At 43.6% G+C, this 21,804-nt stretch overlaps 1 long non-coding RNA gene across 2 annotated transcripts; it reads left to right on the forward strand.

The window, feature by feature from the left end:
- Positions 1–406: 406 nt before the first annotated feature.
- On the forward strand, positions 407–8,337 carry LOC138516213 (uncharacterized). 2 transcript variants are annotated; one of them, XR_011282248.1, is made up of 4 exons: positions 407–478; positions 2,650–2,774; positions 3,526–3,744; positions 5,078–8,337. It is a non-coding gene; the product is annotated as an uncharacterized lncRNA (long non-coding RNA). The 2 variants fall into 2 exon arrangements; XR_011282249.1 differs by having other exon boundaries at positions 5,081–8,337.
- Positions 8,338–21,804: the final 13,467 nt, after the last annotated feature.

Below are 21,804 nucleotides of genomic sequence, written 5' to 3' on the forward strand. Positions count from 1 at the left end.
GATTACCTTCTGTGTAATTGAATTTGGTGTTCACTTACCATTCAGAATTATACATTTTCAACATTTGAACATCTTTCTATGTTGTGCTGTTTGATCGGTTGTGTATTTTAGGATGCTTCAATGGTGCCAACAATGTATGTTTTGTATTTTCCTGTAATGTCATTGTTATGCGAATAATTAATTATCTTTGAAACTTTAAAAATTCTACATCTTTTTGGTCACAGAATGTTGGCAAGTATACACTCTGTGTTCTATGCAATTCTGTTAAATGTTTAACTTTTGACACCTAACCACAGCGTTTTGGTGAGTGCTCGCTTATTTCGATGGGAGCTGGTTTGTTTTGGGCTTGTTTTGCAGGCACATTCGGCTTTTTTTTCCCACGGACCAGGGTCACCAGGCAGCGTGAGCAGCAATGGCGGCGGAAGAAGATACAGTGGTGGCCGTGGGCACGAAAAACTGTATAAATAGCATAGAAGAGGTAAATGTGCACACGTTTTAGGGCACCCTTATTTATGTGCATGTGTCTCACTGGATGCAATCTGTCGCTCTGCGCACTCCGCGAAAGTAAAGGATTCAGTCAGGCATTTATTTCAAAGCACAAGTGTTTTCCTTCCCGGGCTGAGACTGTGTAGTTCAGAGCCTGGCCCTTCAAGCAACTCTCAATCCAGCGACGTTTCCATTCATACCTTTGAGTACTAGTTGTGTTATGTGGCTGAATGATTAACTCTGCGCGGTCCTCTATGCAGCATTCGCAGGGAAAAGTAAAATCCGCTTTCCTTTCCCTGCCGATGGACCCTGTATAGGCTGGATACAAAGGAATGCCGGGTTCCCTCTTGTAAATCACACGCACGTTATAAAGAAGGACTTGATTCACTTCATGGCTTCCAATCTGTATTTTACAATTATTTACTGATCCATTATTTCCTCGCAATGTCAAGATATTCACAGCATCGATTATCCCGCCATGCCTCCCCCACACACCCTGCGTTCATAATAGACTGTTGCTCGCAACCGGTTTTGCTCTAAATGACAAACACGCCAGCTTTAATCTTCAGTAAATCTGAGCAGCGAAATATGCATTTAATTACCAAGTAAAGTGGCAACAAATAAAGATTCATTTTAAAGAGGTCGCTTAACTTTTGTGATTAATGATGGACGTACTCGCTCATTTGCAGTGTTTTGAATGTGTGAGCGCAGACTAAGGGCAGGAACTCTGCGACTGGGAGTGGTAATTACCACGCATGATGAAATACTGCCCATCAGAGACAACGTTGCCGCGAAATCCACAGCGACCTTGGCAAAATGACCCACTGCTTTCAATGCATGCCATTTTCACAAGAATTCCACTGTATGTAACAAACAGCCGAAAATGCTTGAATTACTGCTCAAATTAAGATAATCTGTGAGCTCATCTTAAAGTTTATAAACAGCTGTTGCTATGTACAGCTTGTGGTTTGTGCCCAAAAACTCAGATTTCTAAGTCAATTTTAACTGTCTTGGGACAGAATACAGAAAGTTAGCACTGGTGCAAATTCAATGCTGCACGTCTGTTTTCAGCAGGTTTGTCTTTGCAAGTTTTTTTGCGCAAATGGCCTGAACGTTGGCCCATGATATGATATGGCATTTATAACGCGCATATACACAAGTGTTTCAAGGCGCAAATTAATGAATGTGATTGCACATTGATGGTTCCATTTTACGCCCAGGTCCATTCCACTGAATGCCCAGCGCCTCTGAAAAGCTGGTAGAGGTGATTGATCAAACCGCAGTGCAGAAAATCTCTTCCGCTTCTCATTCTTCTGACTCTGTTTGTTCGATCAGCAAAGCACGTTGTACTTGAACAGCACAAGTAATTATAAAGCAACATACATTTGAGTAAAATGATTATGCGTTAGGGTATATCCTACTTTTTTCATCTAATACTGCCAGACGTGTTCAGTTGCTTCTTTGAACTGCTTTGTGGACCTACAGGATAGCTTGTATGTAGGGAGCACCTCTTTTTCCACAATTATTAAGACAAACCCCAACATCTTCAATCTTCAGTGTCCTTATTTTTCAATCTGAACTTTCATCTCTGGTCAACTAGTGAAACAGCTCAAACAATCAAGCCAATATTTAGCACCCACACACAGGCTTCAATGCTTTTAGTGTTGCTGGGAATGGGTGCAGCATTTAATTATTTTAGTACATCGTGAAGGTAGTTGGGATTCAAGAACTGTGAGTGCAATGGCAGTGGCAGGAATGGTGAGAGCGCATTGACACATGGGGTTCACTTTTGGCAACTGAGACTAGCAAGACGAAAGTGAAGAGCCCAATGTTGGAGCTCTGGCCCACACTACACTGCTCATAGCACTCATTATTCACCTCACAACCTGTTTCGTGCATACTGGCTGAAGCGGCAAGCTTCCCGCACCAGTTCTAAATCAAGTGGCTGAAGGCAGACCTAGTTAAGACTTTTATATCACACCAGTAGTGGGTTTACAACTCCAATAAAGTAATTAACTCTCAGAACACTGCTTTGAAAAATCACTGGCAGGCACTTTGAGCGCAAAGTCTGATAAGACCTGATTAGAATGTGTACTGTATTAAAATGTGTAATATTAATATTTTTGCTATTATTTCAACATATTGGGACACAATGCATTCCAGTCAGCAGGTAGCAGTTGAGCACTGCTCGGAACTGGCCCTTCAGTGGATAAAGAGGAGGTGGGCGGGAGCCACAAACAGTTTTTCCCCATCCAAATCCCAACCCTGGTCCATCAACTGCATCAGTGGTAAGTGCCATTAGAGTGAAACAAAAGTTGGTTTGCGCCCCTATGTAATAAATACATGTTTTTTCTCTATCCAAATGCTAACGGTTGTAGGCTTCTGTGTGTCTCCACCCCAATCTCAAACCCTCCTCCCCAACATTCTTATGAAGCCATAGGGCTTCTAGACGACGATGTCAGAGGGTGGGAAAAGGTAGCTCAAATACTGTGACTCATGTATTCACTGGTTATTGTCCATCATTCATTATATGCCTACATGCAAACATATCGCTTTGTCCATTACTTATGACCCGTTATGCTTCCAATGTCTTATAGTGGTGTCCTAAGTTTTTTGTTGTTGATAGTTACAAAAGCAAGCACATAGTTAAATTCCCGTGGGTATACATGATCGACATTAGTTGGCCTGGGAGCGAAATGTAGCTCCTGGTAGGCATGTTGTAAAGCTAACCAGGCTCTTGAAGGCTGCAAGACGGGCTTAATAGCCCCCAGCTCCCCTCTATTTCAAACCCTGTGTATTTGTTTTGCTTGTATGGCTCCTTTACCAATGCACTGCACATGGGGAAACATGGGGGAAACATGAGATTGATCATTTCTTCACAATATACCAATTATGCAAAGAAATGGGAAACACGATAAACGGAGAGCCACTTCCTGGGGAAGTGACACTAATATATATTAAATTCTAAGGAATTGCCATGGTTTTATCCAGATTGAGAGCTTTGAGAAATGTAGTAATTTTCATTTTTTGTGTACACAGACAAAAATGCCCCTTGCAACAGATTGGACCTGCGGGTTTGTAGATGTTAGCGAACCCTGTGAAGTTGATGGAGATTGGCGTAACTGGCAAAAAATCAGACTAGCAACCCATCACGTTACCTACTGAACAAGCTGCTGGATCTTCTGTTCACAAAAGAAGAACTGATGGCAGCAAAGGGGAGGTTAACATTGGATCTTCATCGACATGAATCTATAAAAGGTAGATAAATGTAATTACGAAAGCACATTAGAGGGTGTACAGTGAAATTGTCTTTGCTTTATTTCTCACAGCTATGTGTCAACCAAAAAGTAATTTGCTTGCTCTTCTCAAACTTTTTATACAAATCTTTTTTGCATTTTATCAATGTTCAAGCCAGGGATATTGGCTTTCCAGTACTTTCTGCATCAGAGTACACAAAAGCCCTCCAAAATAAAATTGGGAACTACCGGATGAAGAAGGAGCCACACCTTGTCCTTTCTACACAAGTGTAGTTCTGCATTCCCTTGCTCTTTGGCCTCGGCCTGGATACTTGAACGACTCTCTGGACTGGTTCTGCATCCCCTATCACCCTTGCTTCCTGGGCTGGACCCCCCTGGACTTGCTTGCTCCCTGGGCTGGGCCTAGATACTTGTGTGACTCCCTGACTCGGACCCCTCCCACCCTTGCGCCCTGGGCTGGACTCCACCGGACTCACTTGCACCCTGGAGTGGGCCTGGATACTTGTGTGGCTCCCTTGACTGGTTCTGGGACCCCGCTCACCCTTGTTCCCTGGGCTGGACCCCACCAGACTTGCTTGCTCCCTGGACTGGGCCTGGATACTCGTGTGACTCCCTGGTCTGGTTCTGGGTCCCCTCTCACCCTTGCTCTCTGGGCTGCATACTCGTGTGACTTTCTGGACTGGTTCTGTGTCCCCTCTAACCCTTGCTCCCTGGGCTGGACCCCACCGGACTGGTTCTGGGACCCTTCTCACCCTTTATTTTTAAATTGTATAGCACCCCCACCTCCCTTCAACACTTACCATGGTGCACACCTTTTAACCTGGAAGCAGGACCAAAGACGGTGCCCAGTGCGCTGGCCACCTTATATAGGGGCTCATTGGCCGTGGCTCCCCCAGCGTTGCCCCTTGATGACGCATCTACCCCCCAACCATACCCTGGGTGGTGAGTGCAGAGGCCCCCTCCTCTTTAGCATAAGCCGAGCCAAGTGGGTGTCCCTGCTAAGGGTGGTCCTTGCTGAGTGGCTGTTGCAACAGCGCAGGCGCCTCGCAGAGTAAGCATGTCTGAGTCCAACCAAGCACGTGTAATTGATTGACTGGGATTGTGTGGGAGTGACTGACTGTGTGACTAATGTTCAGTTACTGACTGAATGTGACGTTATGGTGTGACTGCATGAGTGGCAAAGTGATTGAGTGACCCTCAGACTGGCAGACTGAGTGAGAGAGTCAGTGAATTTTTTGGTTCAGGAAGTGAGTGACTGGTTGGCTGGAAATGTTATAAAAGCCTACAACTGGCCCAAGAAGGGCTATTTCTGACATGATGTCTTTTTTCACCAGCAGATTCAAACGGTGCTCTTGGTGAAAGTTGCCAGAGTAGATTTATCTTCTTGGTATCTACGAACTCTTGAGGCCAGTATGGATAAAGAAAACAAGAGTGAACTCTTGGGAGGAAGTAGTCTGCTACTCCATTGCAAATATGCTACTTTTTTTAAGAATGGTATATCAAATTGGGATTTCTTTTAAACAGTGTTTTTATTTTTTTCTTGGTTATTTTATTTGATTGTTTCATGTTGTACTTTTTGCCCCCTTTAACTGCATAGAGGGAGTGATCGAGTAGGTGGGAGACGTTGTGTCGGTGGGAGTGTTTGTGTGGGTAGAAGATGGGTCATTTTAAATTGTGTCTGCGGCACCAGGGGTTCAGCCTCCTGCTTGACTGGACAACAATGCCTTCAGCAAGATGTGGAGATGGGTGGCAAATGCAGGACAACGTGGTGAATGAGCGCAAAGCCAGGGTGCTCACAGCAGGTATGCAGGGAAAAGAGGCACATCAGAGTGAGTAGCCACTGACTGTTGTAGCGGTCTGGAACTTGAGCAAGAAGTGGGAGATCAGAGCCGAGTGGGATGGCCATGGGAAGTGCACAGTACAGCATCCAATACATACAGTGTTCAGGGGAGCTTAGACTGATGACCCCAGGCCTCCCAGCCAGCCAAAAATCATGGCGAGGGTACTGGGAGTGGGGGATGACTTGGTGGAAACCGATTTCGGAGAGAATTGAACATCTGCACATGAGGCTCAAGTACCTGGGTGTGAATCAGCCAATGATCTGGCTGAGGTGGTGTTTACTTCAGAGCAAATTGAGCATCCGAACAAGAGGTTCAAGTACCTCAGTGGTAATCATCAATGTTCTGGCTGTTGTGATGTTTTTTGAAGTGTTTCGACAACAAAGAGTAGTTCTTATATTGTCATTTTCCCAGCAATGAGGCCATCCGTCTGAACAGGAGTCCCCTACTTGAAGAAGCATCAGCAGATAACTGAGTAGGTCAATATGGAGTCCTAATGTCAGGGCCTTTGTAACACTTGTGATGGGCCACCACGAGTCCTGGAAAGCATGTGGCTAAGAGGAAACATTTGTCTTCTGAGGAGAACTCTCAATTTACTCTCTTCCTGACTTGCCAGTAGCAGGTAACCCATGCAGAAGATGTGGATGGCACCTAATGTTTCTGAGTAGCAATTGGTTTGCATATGCCCAGAGTCATTGAGGGTGGAGCTGCAATGCCATGGTTAATCCACAAGGCTGCTTTCTCCATCCTCATCCTCTGGTGGGGGACATTCCTCATTCCTCCTCTTCTAAAGTGGATGGTGGTGAGTCTGATATGTGCAAGGGTACATATCTGGACAAGGAGGCATTGGATGCAGTGCTCAGTCGGGTGACAGACTATATGGATTTCCAAAAGGCTCTAGCAGTTTCTGCAATCATATCTGGTGCCTGTCCACCTAATAGACAGTTTACACATATCATCAGTGTAGAGAGGCAGATGTACAAGTCATCTCTAGTGCCTACTCCCTCACCTCCATCATACTGGAAGAATAACAGGAAGACGCTGTGCATGACACAAAGTAGTATCCCAACACTGCAACAATGATATGAGAGACATTATGCACTCCGACAACCGTATCTAATGTACCCTTACACTGACGTGGTAGAAGGATTTCTGCATACATCATGGGACATAGAAGAACTACACGTGAAATCTGATAAGCGTAAAGTGACATCATAAAGAGAAGACACAAGGATGCACTGAAACGATATGCGAATACTTAAAGAATCAAGATGAGACTGAAGTAACAAAGTGAACATGTATTCAAGTATGCAGATATCATATACTCTGAGAAGATAAGAAACATAGTAGATTTATATTCACAGAAACACAAGGTACATGAGAAATATAGAAGCTTTCAGCAGTAGAAAGTATAACACTGGTAAAGCAGCTATGATGAGTAGATGGATGTCTACTCTATGTAAATAGTAAGTGAGAAGCCTCGAGGAGAGAGACCATGGCTGCAGAGCTGACAGGTGCTGGAAAATAGCTTTGTGCAAGGAATACATGGTATTTGTTTGGCTCAGGATCAAGGATGCCACTTCAAGAGGTAACTACAAGGCACAAGATTAGTTGAAGAGGATAAGCTACATAAGCACACCATATTTCTCTTAGATAAAGCAAAGGAGAGAATATTTGCAAGTGCCAAGTACTGAATAATCAAACATGCAGAAAGCATATGCAAGACGGAGCAACCACGTCTCCAGAGGCCAGTAGGGGTAATAGCACCCAGTATAATTGAATTAAATAGGACACAAATAGAAGGTTAGGAAGGACAAATGGTGGTCTCCTCACACGTGGTGCATGACCAGAAACAAGGCCTATTCATTAAGCTTCAACGAAGATAGGGATGTACCTTCTCTCCCTTAAATGTTCCAAGGAAGAGAACAGACAGCAAGGTTAACTACAAAGAAGAAGCCTTGGCTTAGGGCCTAACTGATGAGAGATGCTAGGCTAATTGGTCAAGTGGGCAGTTGCCTGACGTTGTTTCCCACACCTGGGTTTCATTTTTCTTACATGCTGCTAACAAGCTGAATGTTCAAAATTGGAAGAGAATGCCAACCAATCATGAGGGCCTGGGAGAATATGTATCATTATTTCAGGGTCCAATCTGCTGCTGTTCTTCTGCAATGATCTATATTACTAGCACCTGCCACTTGCTGGCTGCACTGCCACTGTTTGTTGCTTTTTATTATTTATTTATTCATTATTTATTTATATTTCTTTGCTCAGCACTTTCCACTTTCTCCCCACTTCCCATGCACTTTCCCATTTCCCTCTTCGAAGCACTTGCACATTCTCAATGTCACTGGGCCTAGCAACATCATTGTTTTGTTTCTCCCTTGTTCCCTCCCCCCTTGCCTCGTCACACTCTGAAATGCTTGTGTACGAACGCAATACTAATAAAATATCAATATCAATATTAATATATTATACGTTATTAGAGGTATTTCAAGGTGTGACTATCAGAAATGGGGCTGCCAATTATGTTACTAACACCTACATAAAGTATACGTATATTGCTTCCCTTAAACCAATCCCTCCTTTTGATAGGTTTTTACAGTTTGCCACGCAGGATGACATCATAGCTGACGTACATCAAGGTATAAAGATTTTGTGCACTTGAAATGTATTCGAGAGGGAGTGAGCTGCGATCTGTTTGCTCACCAGGTTTCCCTACTTTATTTGAGCTGAGAATAAAGTAGTATGTTGCCATATTCTTTGAGTCTGCCTGTTTATTTGGGTCTGAGATCATTTATTGGTAATTCCATCGGGCACTTGGAATGCTCCAGGTGCACCTACACATCAGGGTAGGGCTTCCTTTACTTCTGAAAATTAAGAAGGAAGCTCTGAGGGACTGTAAGGAGGCGGAGAAGGTTGCTTTGCCTCACTTCTTGTATAAGTCGTTTCCTTTGCTGAGGGAGGATCTTTGGCTACCACAGTCTCGGCATCTGGATTCAATTCTGTCCTTTCTGATGGACCTCTCTTTGGGAACAGAGGAAGCTGAAGTACAAGACCAGGTGGAAAAGAAGACCGATTTGTCATTTCAATGGCTCTACACAGGGGCTCACATGACTTTGTGGATGGCCTTATACGCTGCAGGGGCTGCATTGGGTAGTTTATTGTCAGTTGGCAAACTAGTAGAAGCACAGGGTTGACAGTGTAACTCTTGGGCAGGCTATGCAATCACAGGTGGAATTGCTTTCAGATTTGACTCAGGGTAGTGCTTGAGTGGCAGTGCTAACCACTGTGTGTCTGCTGTATCTTGCCACCATCACTTGCACTTCAGACACTGGCATTTGGATGCACGTCAAAGTGCCATTGTCCTGAATAGTTTCTTTTTCGGGGAAATGTTGTTTGATGAGCTGTCAGAGGAGAGAGTGCATCAGGTGTTTAAGCCTGACATCTCCGCTGGTGCTAGTATGCAAAGCCTCAGGCGGCATTTGAGGGTGAAGGAAGTTTCATAGCAGACCCCTGCTGAAAGGGGACCACAGCAAATCCTCAACCATGGATGGACAAAAATTCCCCCAGACTTCTGGCAAGCCTTTTCCACTGCAGAGTCGCTGAAGTACTGTCACCAGGTAATTGGGGACCAGACTCGGGTGATTCTGGTATGTGTAGAAGGCTGTGTCCACCAACGACTGGGTGAACTGGATTATCAGGTGGGGTACAAGATCGAGTTTTTCTCTTCATCTCTTCCCTCAGGAGCGATTGATAACTCCTTCTCAAGGGATTCAAATAGTGTCTTGGCCATGGCTCATGGGGTTGTTAACTTGTGGAAAAGCGTGAATTTGGAAGGTTCCCAGGAAGGAGAGGGCTCTTGGCTTTTGCTCCATCACCTTTGCTGTGTCAAAAACAAATAGAAAATTCCCATTGGTGATGTATCCGATGAAGTTGACTGTGTTAGTGCAGACCCAGTTCTTCAGGATGGAGAGTCTTTAAAGAATAATTCCACTGGTAAGGGGCTTCTGACTTTCTAGCATGCCTGGACCATCAATATGCTTACTTTCATATGCCCAGAGGAAGGTTGCATCAGATGTTTCTGTGATTCCGAATAGGGGCAATAGTTCCAGTTCCGGCTTTTCAGTTTGGCCTTAAGAAGGCTCCCAGAGAGTGGACCAAAGTGATGAGCATGGTGGTTGTGCATCTTCAATTCGGGGGCACAGGTTTTTCCACTCATGGGCATCTTTTTTTTTTTTTACTGAAATTTGAAAAGTCCCAAGACCTTCCATTCTTTGGGACTTGATTTTGGCCAGCGCAGGAGTGGATTTTTCTGCCAGTGGATGCAGCTATAGACCTACAGCATATCTTGAGAAGCATGCTCTCGTGGGACTGGGTGATGGCCGTGGATGTGCTTCTTGTGCAGGGTCATATGTTGGTCAGTGTGTTTGTGGTCCTGTGGGCATGTTGGCACGTGCACCCATCAGTGTCCCATTTACACAGGTGTTGGAGGACAGACCCTCAGTGATACGAGCACAGGGTTCTGATCACTCTGGGACTGAGGGACCAGCTTCATGGGTGGTTGGCATTGGCCAATGTCCTGAAGCTGTTTCTGCTGCAGCAGCCTTTGCTGATTATACTTACCACAGATGCCAGTGGCCTTGGCTTGGGTGCAGCTTTAGGGGAACTAAGATGCTTGGAGTGATGGGCATCCTTGCAGGGTGCTGATTCCTTCATCTGGCAGGACGTCAACGTGATTTTCAGGGCTCTTCAAGGGTTTGCCTTTTCTGGAGAGGACAGACAACACATCAGTGACGGCCTATATGAAACACCATGGGGGCGGGGGACTCTGTCCCTGCTCTGGATTCGCTGCCTTTACAGTTGGGCTGCTGGGTGAGGCAAAACCTGCTCTCTCAGAGAGTGGTTCATATCCAGGGGTTGGACAGCATCCAGGCTGACAGTATGAGCACGTGCTTACTTCATCTTATTCCGAGTTACACCCAAGGATATTTCTCCTGATCAGCCGGAGGTTTGGCTTGCCAGTGCTGGACCGTTTTGCCTCGCCTCAGGTAATCCAGCTATCCCCTTTCTGCACCAGCTTCCCATATCTGTGGTCTTGGGGAGTGGATGCCATGTTGGTGCCCTGTGGGATGGGGCTTCTTTATGCTTTTCCACCTCTACCTCTGCTTCCAACGGTGTTGGCTATTATCATACACTGGAGTTCAGAGGCGATTGTGGTGGCACCAGGGTGATCAGGGCTGTTGGGGTATCCTCTACTGATTGGACTACCCAAGTTCAGGGGACTCAAGCCTCCAGCATCCCATGTTGAGAGTATTTTAATTGAGAGGAAGGGGAACCTGGGTCGATAGAAGGAGCCTGATGAACTTGCACTTTTGATGTCCACGACAAATTACTACATTTTACATTATTTTGATCCAAGTACCCGGCGATTCGCCGGTGTATGTTACTACCCTTTTTAAGAATATATAATTTTAGAAATTGTCACCCAGGACTCATATTTTTATTAATGCTTAATGATCCTTTAGCATGATTTGCAGTTGAGGAATTTGTATATGCAGAAATGAAAATGTGTTCTTGGGATTTTTTTAAATAAACTTTTATAGTTTACTGCATATTTTATATCATACTTTGAACCAGTCCTAATTTAAATAACTGAAATGTGCCTGTTTCAGCAAGTAATACGGATGTTATAATACTTAATTTGATGGAAATTATGCATTTTCCGAAATAAAGTATTATTGATTGAAAGGCAGGGTTGAGTAGGCAGGGACTGATCCCACTACTGGATGTTTAAGAATCCAGGAGACCTTTCATGCTGAAGGTCTACGATAAACATTAGAAGAAGTTGCCTCTGTGGGGTGGCAAGAGAGCAGTGCAGGGCGTGGATTGCCCTGTTCCTAAGATTCTATAGTCTTTGCAGGAAGGAAGGAAAAGGTGCATTGGGTTGTCCTCTTTATGGGCTTGTTGGGTGGCTATTTGGGCTTTTCATAATTTGTGGGGTCTAAGCTATTGTTATGAACGAATGGCAGAGTGGCTGCTTAATTTGTTCTTCTTCCGGTCTTCTGGTGTATGCAGGAGTTCCAGCATGGGAACCTCCTTTGGTGTTAAGAGTGTAGCAGGACGGATATATGTGATCACTGCGACTACTTTACTGCGAATTACAAAAATGTTGAATTTCGTTGTTTGACTGTTTCTCCTTTTCACCCCATATATATGTGGGGGTCACCCCCGCACCCTAATTCTCTTGTGTTCTGGTGTGATACAGAGTGTCTTCCAAAAGTGGTTTCTAAATTTCACTAGGCACAAGCTATTGTGCTGACGTTTGTTTCTGAACACAGCCTCTCCGGAGGGGAAGAGATGGCACATGTTGAACATGCAAAGGCGGTGTTGACTTATCTGGACAGGACTGCTTTGAATAAGTAGTTGGAGAGCCTATTTGTTACATTCGGGGGTTCGAGGAGTGGTATGGTAAGGCTTACTCTCACCTTGAAAAGGCTTCTAGCAGTTGGCAAGCAGGCATCAGTCCCTACTATATGCAGATGGATGTGACAAGTGATGGCTATGGCCTGTTCTATGCCACAGGCTCCCTTGCCTGACTCGATTCACGGTCGTTCAACTAGAGTGTTGGTGGCATCCTGGCCAGAGGCACAGGGAGTGACTGTTCAGTACATCTGCAGGGTGGATTCCTGGGCAACGCACATATTTTCAACTGGCACCATTGCCTACATTTGCATGAGCAGGGGTCAAACTCTTGTGTGTCAGAAGGGGTTTTGTGCTTTAGCACTCTCCTTCAAGGATGATTCGTTGTTGTGTTCTGAAAATAAATTGGTGATGGGGTGCTGGAGCCACACTCTTGGTGGTCTGTGTTTTCTTTTTTGGACAGTTTCACCACCTTATTTGGTATTCCTCAAGCAAGTAGAGAGACAAGGAATAGGGATGTGGAGGTAATGAGCCGGCTACTTATCATTATCGGCATCACTCCTAGGCCAACTCTTCCTCGTCACAGTACTTGAGACCCGCCTTTCCAGCCCATGGAACAAGTAAAAAGGGCCAGGATGTGTTAGGTGCTATTGTTCAGAGGCCTCGTGGTGGCTGTGAGCATTATGCTCTCGGTGAATAGGCATGGAGCATATGGGTATAACTGAAAAGCTGAAATGGGTTTCTGGTTTGGAGATTGGTTCTTCATAAGTAAGTACTGTAACGAGGAGTTGTAGGACCAGAAGTAATGAAGATTGCTGTTTAGCAACCAACTAATTTAGCATAACCATATTGAAGTCTGTGCCAGCAGAGAGGCAATTTAAATTATGCGTTTCACTGGTAAGAAAACAGCCCTACACAATTGATAAGGGATGTACATGTCCTTAATTTCATACATCTTCTCTGAAAACTGCGTTACTGGGTTATTCGTCAACTTCCCTGCATTTCCTGATAAGATTTATGGGACCAACCAGAAGTTGCACAGCTGCACGAACTTTCCCGACCACACAGTCCTGTCTTCAGATGCAAGGATTGCAATTGTGTGTGCAGGAGCTGTTTTCCCCGACAAACTAAATCACTGCTATCAGGGCAGGCATCTTCGAGAAACAAATCCTGTACTAATTGGTATGAGAAGTTATCCGAGGCAGGGTATTATATCACTCCATCTTCCCTCGTTGCCCCCCAGTGAGAGAACCAGCGGGGGGGAGGCAGAGAGCATCTTTTTTTCTAATGATCTTTATCCTCATTGACGTTCTCAAATTAAATGCTGATTAAAGCCACGATCAGATGGATACCGTGGTCCAAACGCTGACTACCGGTTCTGCTGCGCGTATTTGTAAAGTCTTCGCTTTCACCAAATCAAAGTGCACTGGCGACAGGAAAACACATGTTTTTCAAATTGCCAAAAATGTAGAGAAAGCAAACAAGAGCGCAGACCTGAAAAGCTCAGACACTTCCCCTTAGGGAAGAAAGAGCTGCCTTTGGTACTGACAAAAGGCTGGTTTAATTGTTTAGGAAAGTCGGCCATGTCTTTGATTTCTGTCGAGGCACTCAGAGTTCAGAATCAGTAGTGCAACATGTGGTTTGCGTTGGGTGCACGTCAGCGTGATTTGTTCCGGGTCTCCTGGGTTAGTACTGTCCCATTCCCTATCAACACCAGACCTCCTAAGGGGAAGTGGGGACGAGGGAAGGCGGTCTGGTCACCGAGTCTATGGTCTGCGCGGGGCGGAACCCTCTCTTTCACCCGGCAGGTCTCTGCCCTGTAGAGATTCAATATCCGTGCGCGGGGTCCCTGTGAATTGGGGTAGGGAAAGCGCTCATCACATACAATTAGAAAGGCCCAAAGACCTGTCAGTTGCAATTACAACGAGCGCACCAGAGGTCGGTTCAGCTTCGTGGCGTGAAGCCACATTTGAAACTCAAACATATAATCATGGCAGTTCACCTGTTTTTGACAGAGTTATTCGCTTTACCCTCTTGACCTCTCGAGAATCTGTATCAAGCACTACGTTTCCTTGCTTGAACAATTGTCCTGAGCCAAGGGACTTTGTCAGTGCTTGGAACGGTTTGCATCATATCTCATGAGTCATGAAATCTTGGTAACCGCGGTCTAGACAAAGGCTTTGCTTCAGTGAGGAGTGTATGTCTGTTAGTAGAAAATAAACCGATTGTACTCAGAGTTCATTCAATTTGACTGGCTCCGGGCCAACTTTTAAACGCTATGGATAACCACCTTCTATTACAACAATGTCCTTGTAACAAAAAGCTCAAGTCGCAATGCTTCTTCCTACACGGAACTGTTTGGGGGGGGGGGAAGCTTCTCAGTTAAACAGCTATATTACCCATTTTATAAGGACTACATTTTTTTTAAATATATTATTATTATTATTATTATTATTATTATTATTATTTAAATGGTGACCTTCTGTAAATGGAATTAAAGGCATGGTCTAGTAAAAAATGTTATTGTCCCTACGGGTCGGCCATGTTTTTTTAAGCTTAAGTGGCTCGATTTTAGAAAACTTTCCTATGGACCTTACCCGAGTTTTCATCCATTAAACGCACGCGAAAACAAGCACCAGGGAGCTGCCATTTTCTGATAATCCTATCTTTTCCCCCATCGCCCTGGCTGACCTGCTTTTGGGGTACTAAATCAATTCCCCCGCCCCTGAGCCTGACATTATCAAAACATTCATATTCCCCGCCTCTCTCCGTGACGTTACTGTGCTGCGTAGGCAAACGCGCCCAGTCGTCTTCTGCGCGACTCCACACAGATCCCGGAAACCAACACAGATCAACTCACAACACAGCGCGCCACAATTCGGAATATGAAACTGTACTTCAAAATGAAACAGCAACACGGTACATTTGGTAAAGTACATTTATTTGACATTCAATGTTTAGAGAATATTCAGCAATTGCCATATGAACTCCGAAAGCCATTTATTTTCTTTTATCTGTATCCGGAATAACTGTTCCGTTTCATCTTGAGTCACGCGCTGTTCCTTTATGGTACACAGGGTGTTCATTTCGTAAAAAGAATCACTTTGGAAGCACGGTGAACCGCAAGGCTGTTCCATCAACTAGGCACTAGTCCAGCCTAAAGGTTGATATGTTGCTTCTAGCCACTAGTACAGCGTAAGGGCATGTGGGCCCTTGGCAATCGTCCCGTAATATGGTGATCGTGCTCCAATTGTTGACATGAAGCTGCAGGTGTCAGCTGAAGAATCCATCCGCCGGTGTCTCAAACAGATGGCAGTGGCAGAATGGGATAAAATACCTGTTATGAAAACAAAAAAATTATAATTAGTCTCGCTAGCCGAACTTCATTAATTTTACTCATTTTATTTATTAGGGCCGATCAGAAACTATTTGCTTGCAAGGATATTTCAATGGAGTATGTTCGTCTCTAAAATCAATGCGAAAAGTAACGAGATAAATCGAGGCAAACACACAATGATAAATGACAGTTAGCTTACATGCGTGAGGAATGATATGATATATGATATGGCATTTGTAACGGGCCTATACTCAAGTGTTTCTAGGCGTGACGAGGCAGGTGGGGAACAAGGGCAGACAGACAACGATCCTACTAGGCCAGGTGTCTTTCTGATCGCGCATGGGGAAGGGCTGTACATGGTTAGTTGAATACAAATTAAATAATAGGGCCAGCTGGTGGCAAGTGCAAGGTAAATGCCGGGAGAAGGGGCTGAAGGATACAGAGACAGTCCCGTAGTGCAGGTAGGCAGTGCAGGGAAAAGTGGCTGGGCCAAGGACCGAGATCGGTGAGACCAGTGGACCTGCATGCCCATGTGCCCACTACGAACACGTTTTACTTGCTTTTCCTAGCTCTTTGTTCATTTATTCATGCATCCATTCATTAAATCTTCATTCCGGTATAAAAGCATGTAAAGATTTACTTACATTATATTTGAAATTTCCATTGTGTCTCTTCGTAATGCAGTCTGTAAATCGGACCGTGCTCTTGACAACGATTATTCGTATACTGAACTAAAATGAAACTTGGTCTAGTTTCTGAATTTTCTGCCTTATCGTCTCTTACGTTATTGCGCACTCCCTTCAAATGTCGTTCTTTCGGCATGGTCCCTGTCTCAAGGTCAAAAAACAATAGACCCTTATACTTCCGGTGCGACTTGTGGGCCTCATCTGGGCGCTGTCCTTCGCATTCTTTATTTGCAACATCACGTAGTATAGGCATCTGTGAGAACTTGAAGTTTAGAATCCGTCTATGTAGTGCGCCTCAATGTGCAAATGCGAACTGGCTTCTCTCCCAAATGCTTCGGCCCGCTTGGCTGGCGCGTTCTAAGTGCCTCAATTTTGTCCCCGTTCTCTGCAAGCTTTGCAGCCCAAATTCAGACATTTAATTTTTTGCAGAAGGTCAGGGAAAGTATAAAGTACCACAGGAGTTGAGTTAAAACTGAGATTTATTGTTTGTTTGTTTGTTTTATTATTTGCAATACGCAAGCCTCCCCTCCGTTAACAGTGCGCAGCATTTACATTTACATGAGATGAGACATGAGAAAAATATATACATACACATATGTGAGGTGAATAGAGAGAATTCAAAGATGACACCCAGCTTGTTCGCCACCCATGGTGGTGAAGGTAGGGGATAGGTTTACAGGTACACTGTAAAATAACATTTATTTACAAAAAGACAGTCGTATTGCAATTATTTAAACCGGGATTTGTACTTCACAATCAGCTGTGCTTCGGGTGGGCATGGCACAGTCGCAATGTTCGGTGGCAATGGATCACTGCTCTGCACAGAAACGTCCAAAATTCCATATCTGTGCTTCTCTAACACAGCAACAATAAGGCCTTTTACAAAGTCGAACTGCATTTCATCATAGACTGGTCTGATCACCCATTGCTTACTTCGTTTTGAAAACACCTTAGTGTAGCGAGGCATCCTTACTTTAACCCTAGTCCTAGATTGTTCACGTCCGACATTGCTGTTATGGGCAAAGACCGCTAGTAGAGTGCGATGTTTCATGCCCCGAAAGCTAAAATGCAAGCGCTTTGGCCTGTACTTTAGGCACATATTGTGGAACACCTCCAAATCTCCTGTGTGACAGAATTCTGTCAGTCCTCTCAAATCTCTTGATAGAGTTTTGTTGAAAACAATCTTCTCAATGGCTTTGTGTGTCGGTGAAGATGGAATCAACCACTTCTTCTTCCGTGCCTCCTCTGGAGACAAAGGGCCATGTTCACATTGGTGGAAATGTTCATTTGCTGTCCAGCGGTGAACGTTGGTACAGTGGTGCATCAGTGACCGCCATTTTTCAAGTAGTATTTCCACTGACCCCTCACAAGTTTTTGAGCTCCACCAAAGATGGTTGGTGATAGAATGTGACCACTGCAAAATACTTTCAAAACCTTTTTTTTTCCCTGCAGCCGAGATTTTCTTATTGATTGATTTAGCAAGATGCCATACGTCAAATTGATGTTTAATATGTGGGAACTGCTCTCTCATTGTCTTGGCAATTGAAACATGTCTATCCGTGGCTATGAGGTTGATGTGCATTCCCCTTGATTGTAGATATTCCACTGATTTTATAAATCCTAGTTTCTCCATGGCCACTGACGATGTACATTGTGTTACCTGCACGACCACCAAACTCACAATTTTCTTACTATCCATGTCCTGTTAGTGGTAGGTGCAGTACTTGGCAGAAAATCCAGGGCTGTCGCACTGTCCATCGCCGGCTAGCCTGAATCGTTTGCCTTCGAATGTACTTGCTAGAGACAATTGTTCAATTTTCCAAGCATCACTAATGGCCGGAAACAGATAATCACGTTGGTATATGTAGTACAGCGCTTTAGAAATGAAATGGAGTCCCACAAACTGAAAGAAAGCCTCTAACTTTCTAAAACCGGAGCCACTAAAAAGTGATGCAGCTGCACACAGTAGATTGCCTGCTGGCAGTTTCCCCAGCATCGGTTGTGCAGACCATGAGAACCTATGATTTAATCTACAGGCAGCATTCATTTTGACGTTACTGCCTTTTATTTGACGAGTCACATTAATCAATGGCTTCCCACATACTTTCCCTCTAATGGAATGCACAGATTTCAGCATACTTATAATTTCCATCAAACAACTGTCGAATACAATGTATTTGCTCTCTTTCATTAGACTGTCATCCTGCGTCAATGTTGTTTCGGCCTTGACGTTGTGGAGATTTCAACACATTGGAAAGTAATATCGCTGATATCAAGTTCTGATGCGTCTATGGATGCTCCGGCTAGCTCTCTGTCATTTCGACATCTATTACTTCAACATTGATGGGAGAACACAACAATGTCGACAGGTTTTTTGGTGGCAAATTTTTGGCGGGTGTAGACTGTGTAAATTGATCTGCAACTACTTCAGAGCTATCTTCAATACAGTCGCACTGTAGCTATGGTCCAATGCAACTTTGCTGTAGTCTCCAAACACAGTTAGTTCATGTTCTGGCCATTGGACATGAGCATCTCGAGCCTGAACACGCCTCGCCTCAATTAATAGTTCCTCCATAGTGTACACGGTCTGGCAAGCCACATCTCTCATTCGCTTCACTGTCTGTGTATGTATAGTTCTGACACCCACGGGTAACTGGAGGAGAGATTGGAAAAGGGATGTTCAGTTTAAACACAAGATGAAGTGTAGTAGAATTGACTGGAAAAAAAGATAAAATAGTCCCCAGCACAAACATTTTTTTAAAGTTATGAACTGTTTGTAACTAACCTTTTTTTGTTTTTTTTTCTTTGCAACTTTTTTGACTCGACCTTCAACATCTGCACGCTGTAGCTCCGATTCGTTTCCGCATGTCCTCCCTTTCTCTTGCGCTGCAACGACTATATTTTCTGTATCCGCATGGACAGCACGGAATGAGGCTCCATCGTCTCCCTGAAACATAGTACTTTCATTACTATGTATCAAAATATTGTTAGCATAAAACACACGTGAGGACGGACACACAGGTACATCTCAATAGCCAAACACGATTTAAACATTGTGTGCAACAATCAACGGACAGGTATTCGACCAGTGATGATCTATTTCGATGGAACTGTCAGTATCCATACCTCTGGCTCTGCATGGACTGCCATGAATGGTTGTATTGGAGAGGAGGCATCTGCATCTCCCTGAAACACATTACTTGCATTAGTATGCTTTTCAATATTGGAAACACAACACACACTTGGGCTCGACGGCACATGTACATATAAAGAGATAACCACAAATGATGCATTGTCCAAAAGCATCAAGGAAAATCAAAATATGATCACATTTCATCGACTTATTTCAACGATTCCTTTACATCTGCATCATCTAAATGAGATGTTGTGATTGTGGTGGAAGCTCCGTCGTCTCCCTGAAACACAGTACTTGGATTAGTATGGTTTTCAGTATTGGAAACATAACACACACTTGGGGTCGAACACACAGGTACATATAAAGAGATAACCACAAATGATGCATTGTCCAAAAGAATCAAGGAAAATCCAAATATTATCACATTTCATCGACTTATTTCTCTGATTTATTTACATCTGCAACATCTAAATTGGATGTTGTGATTGTAGTGGAAGCTTCGTCGTCTCCCTGAAACACAGCACTTGCGTTAATAGGGAAGAAATTATAGCAAATGGAATCACGTTATATGATCACGCATGATGGAGCTGTCATTATCCATACCTCTTGCTGCTGAAGAATATCTATGGATGTAGCAAATGTAGTGCGCACTTCCGAAAGCTGTTGCGCCGATTCGTATACGCATGGTCCCGCTTCCACTTCTCCTGGAATTACTTGAATGTCAGGCTCTGCATCAAGTGCAGGGGTTGACGCTCCATCAACTGCCTGAAACATAATACTTGCATTAGTGAGGATTACAATAGTGAAAACATAACACACACCTGGGGTCGACAGCACAGGTACATATCAACACATTGTGAAACATTGTGTAGAACAATCAAACGACAAGAATTCCAGCTCTGATGATGACGCTCGATGGAGCTGTCAGTATCCATACCTCCTGTTGTTGAAGAACATCTAGAAATGTTGTAGATGTGGCGGACACTTCAGCATCTCCCTGAAAGACAGTACTTGCATTAGTATGGATAAGGTGGGTGGTCATAATTTCGAGAAAAAATGTCGACAGACAAAAATGTCGAAAAAAAAATGTCGAAAAAAAAATGTCGACTTTCGTTTTTTTTAATTATATATTTATTTTAGGGGTTCGGGAGTTAAAAAAAAGGGAAAAATTTAAAAAAAAATAAAAAAGGGGGGTTGGGGGAACCCCCCATTTAAAAAAAAAATGCATTGAAAAAAAAAGTCGACATTCGTTTTTTTTAATTATATATTTATTTTAGGGGTTTGGGAGTTAAAAAAAAGGGAAAAATTCAAAAAAAAATTAAAAAAGGGGGTTTGGGGGAACCCCCCCATTTAAAAAAAAAATGCATTGAAAAAAAAAGTCAACATTTTTTTTTTCGACATTTTTTTTTCGATATTTTGACTTTCGACATTTTTGTTGTCGAAATTATCACTGTAAACCTATGGATAACACTAATTATAACCGAAAACAAACACCAGTGGACGATAACTAAGGTGTATATCAATTGGAAAGCACTAACCAAACATTCGGTAAAATGATTACACGATAAAAAAAAAATATTACTTGACATGCATAAAACAGGTCTGTAGCGGATTAGCCTAGTAAGATTACCTGATACGCGCTAGAAGTGGTTGATAACTGCGACCACGTCAAGGATGTAGAATGTTCTTGCTTCAGATTCAAGGGATAGTCAAGAAGTTGTAAAGGTAAATTAATGATTGATAATGAAATGCCAATATTAAAAATAGCCATGTAAGGCGACAGAATACTTGTAAAATGCTCAATACAGCACAGTTCCCTGTTTCCATATATATACATTGCGTTTGTGGGTTATGAAATCGAAAAAGAATATATTGGTAAATGTCATTATTCAAAAAACTATACAATCATATCAATATCGAAATTATTGCAAGGGATAGAACACCTACAATATCAATTAATCCGTTCGGATACCTACACACTACCGCAAGGCCTAAAGCTAAATCCGGACACTTGACTCACCGGTGGCGGAATGTGGACGAATAGAGTGGGAATAGCGTTTACGAGCAATTTCCGTGTCGTTCGCCGTTTATTCTTCTTTGTTACCCAAGATGTTGTGTACATGTCCAAGGAAAAGTGCCGGCTGCAGATGCGGTATCGATCACCCCTCTTGTCCTGTAAGACTTGTTGGACTCTACTTTCCAGCTCATCCAGGGGATATCCGCAATGTCTGACCCATTCTCTTATTCGATCAACAGTTTTCGGGAATACATGCATTGTAGTGCCTTCAGATTTCGCATGGGTCTTCGAAGGGCAACCGCTAATCGAACAGGCAGACATTGTTGATAAATCTGAAAAGTAAATATCGACATTATTATACAATCTTCAAGAATAAAGATTTGATACAAAAGTAAATGAATCATACAATGATCAATGCAAGGTTTGTTTTGGTCGCAGGAACTATACCAGTTCATTATGTGCGGCTTAGTATTTGCATAAGTTGCAGAAATGTATAAATGATGTGACTAAAAACTGAACATGTGACTCATCCCTTGGATGTTCTGTATTGCACGAGAAGGAAACATGCTTACATCATAGACTGGACCCCCGAAGGATGCAATTCGATGACAATTGACACAGATGAAA

The sequence above is a fragment of the Ambystoma mexicanum genome, chromosome 6q, assembly GCF_040938575.1.
Source record: "Ambystoma mexicanum isolate Mex_15411 chromosome 6q, UKY_AmexF1_1, whole genome shotgun sequence".
Classification (NCBI taxonomy): Eukaryota; Metazoa; Chordata; class Amphibia; order Caudata; family Ambystomatidae; genus Ambystoma; species Ambystoma mexicanum.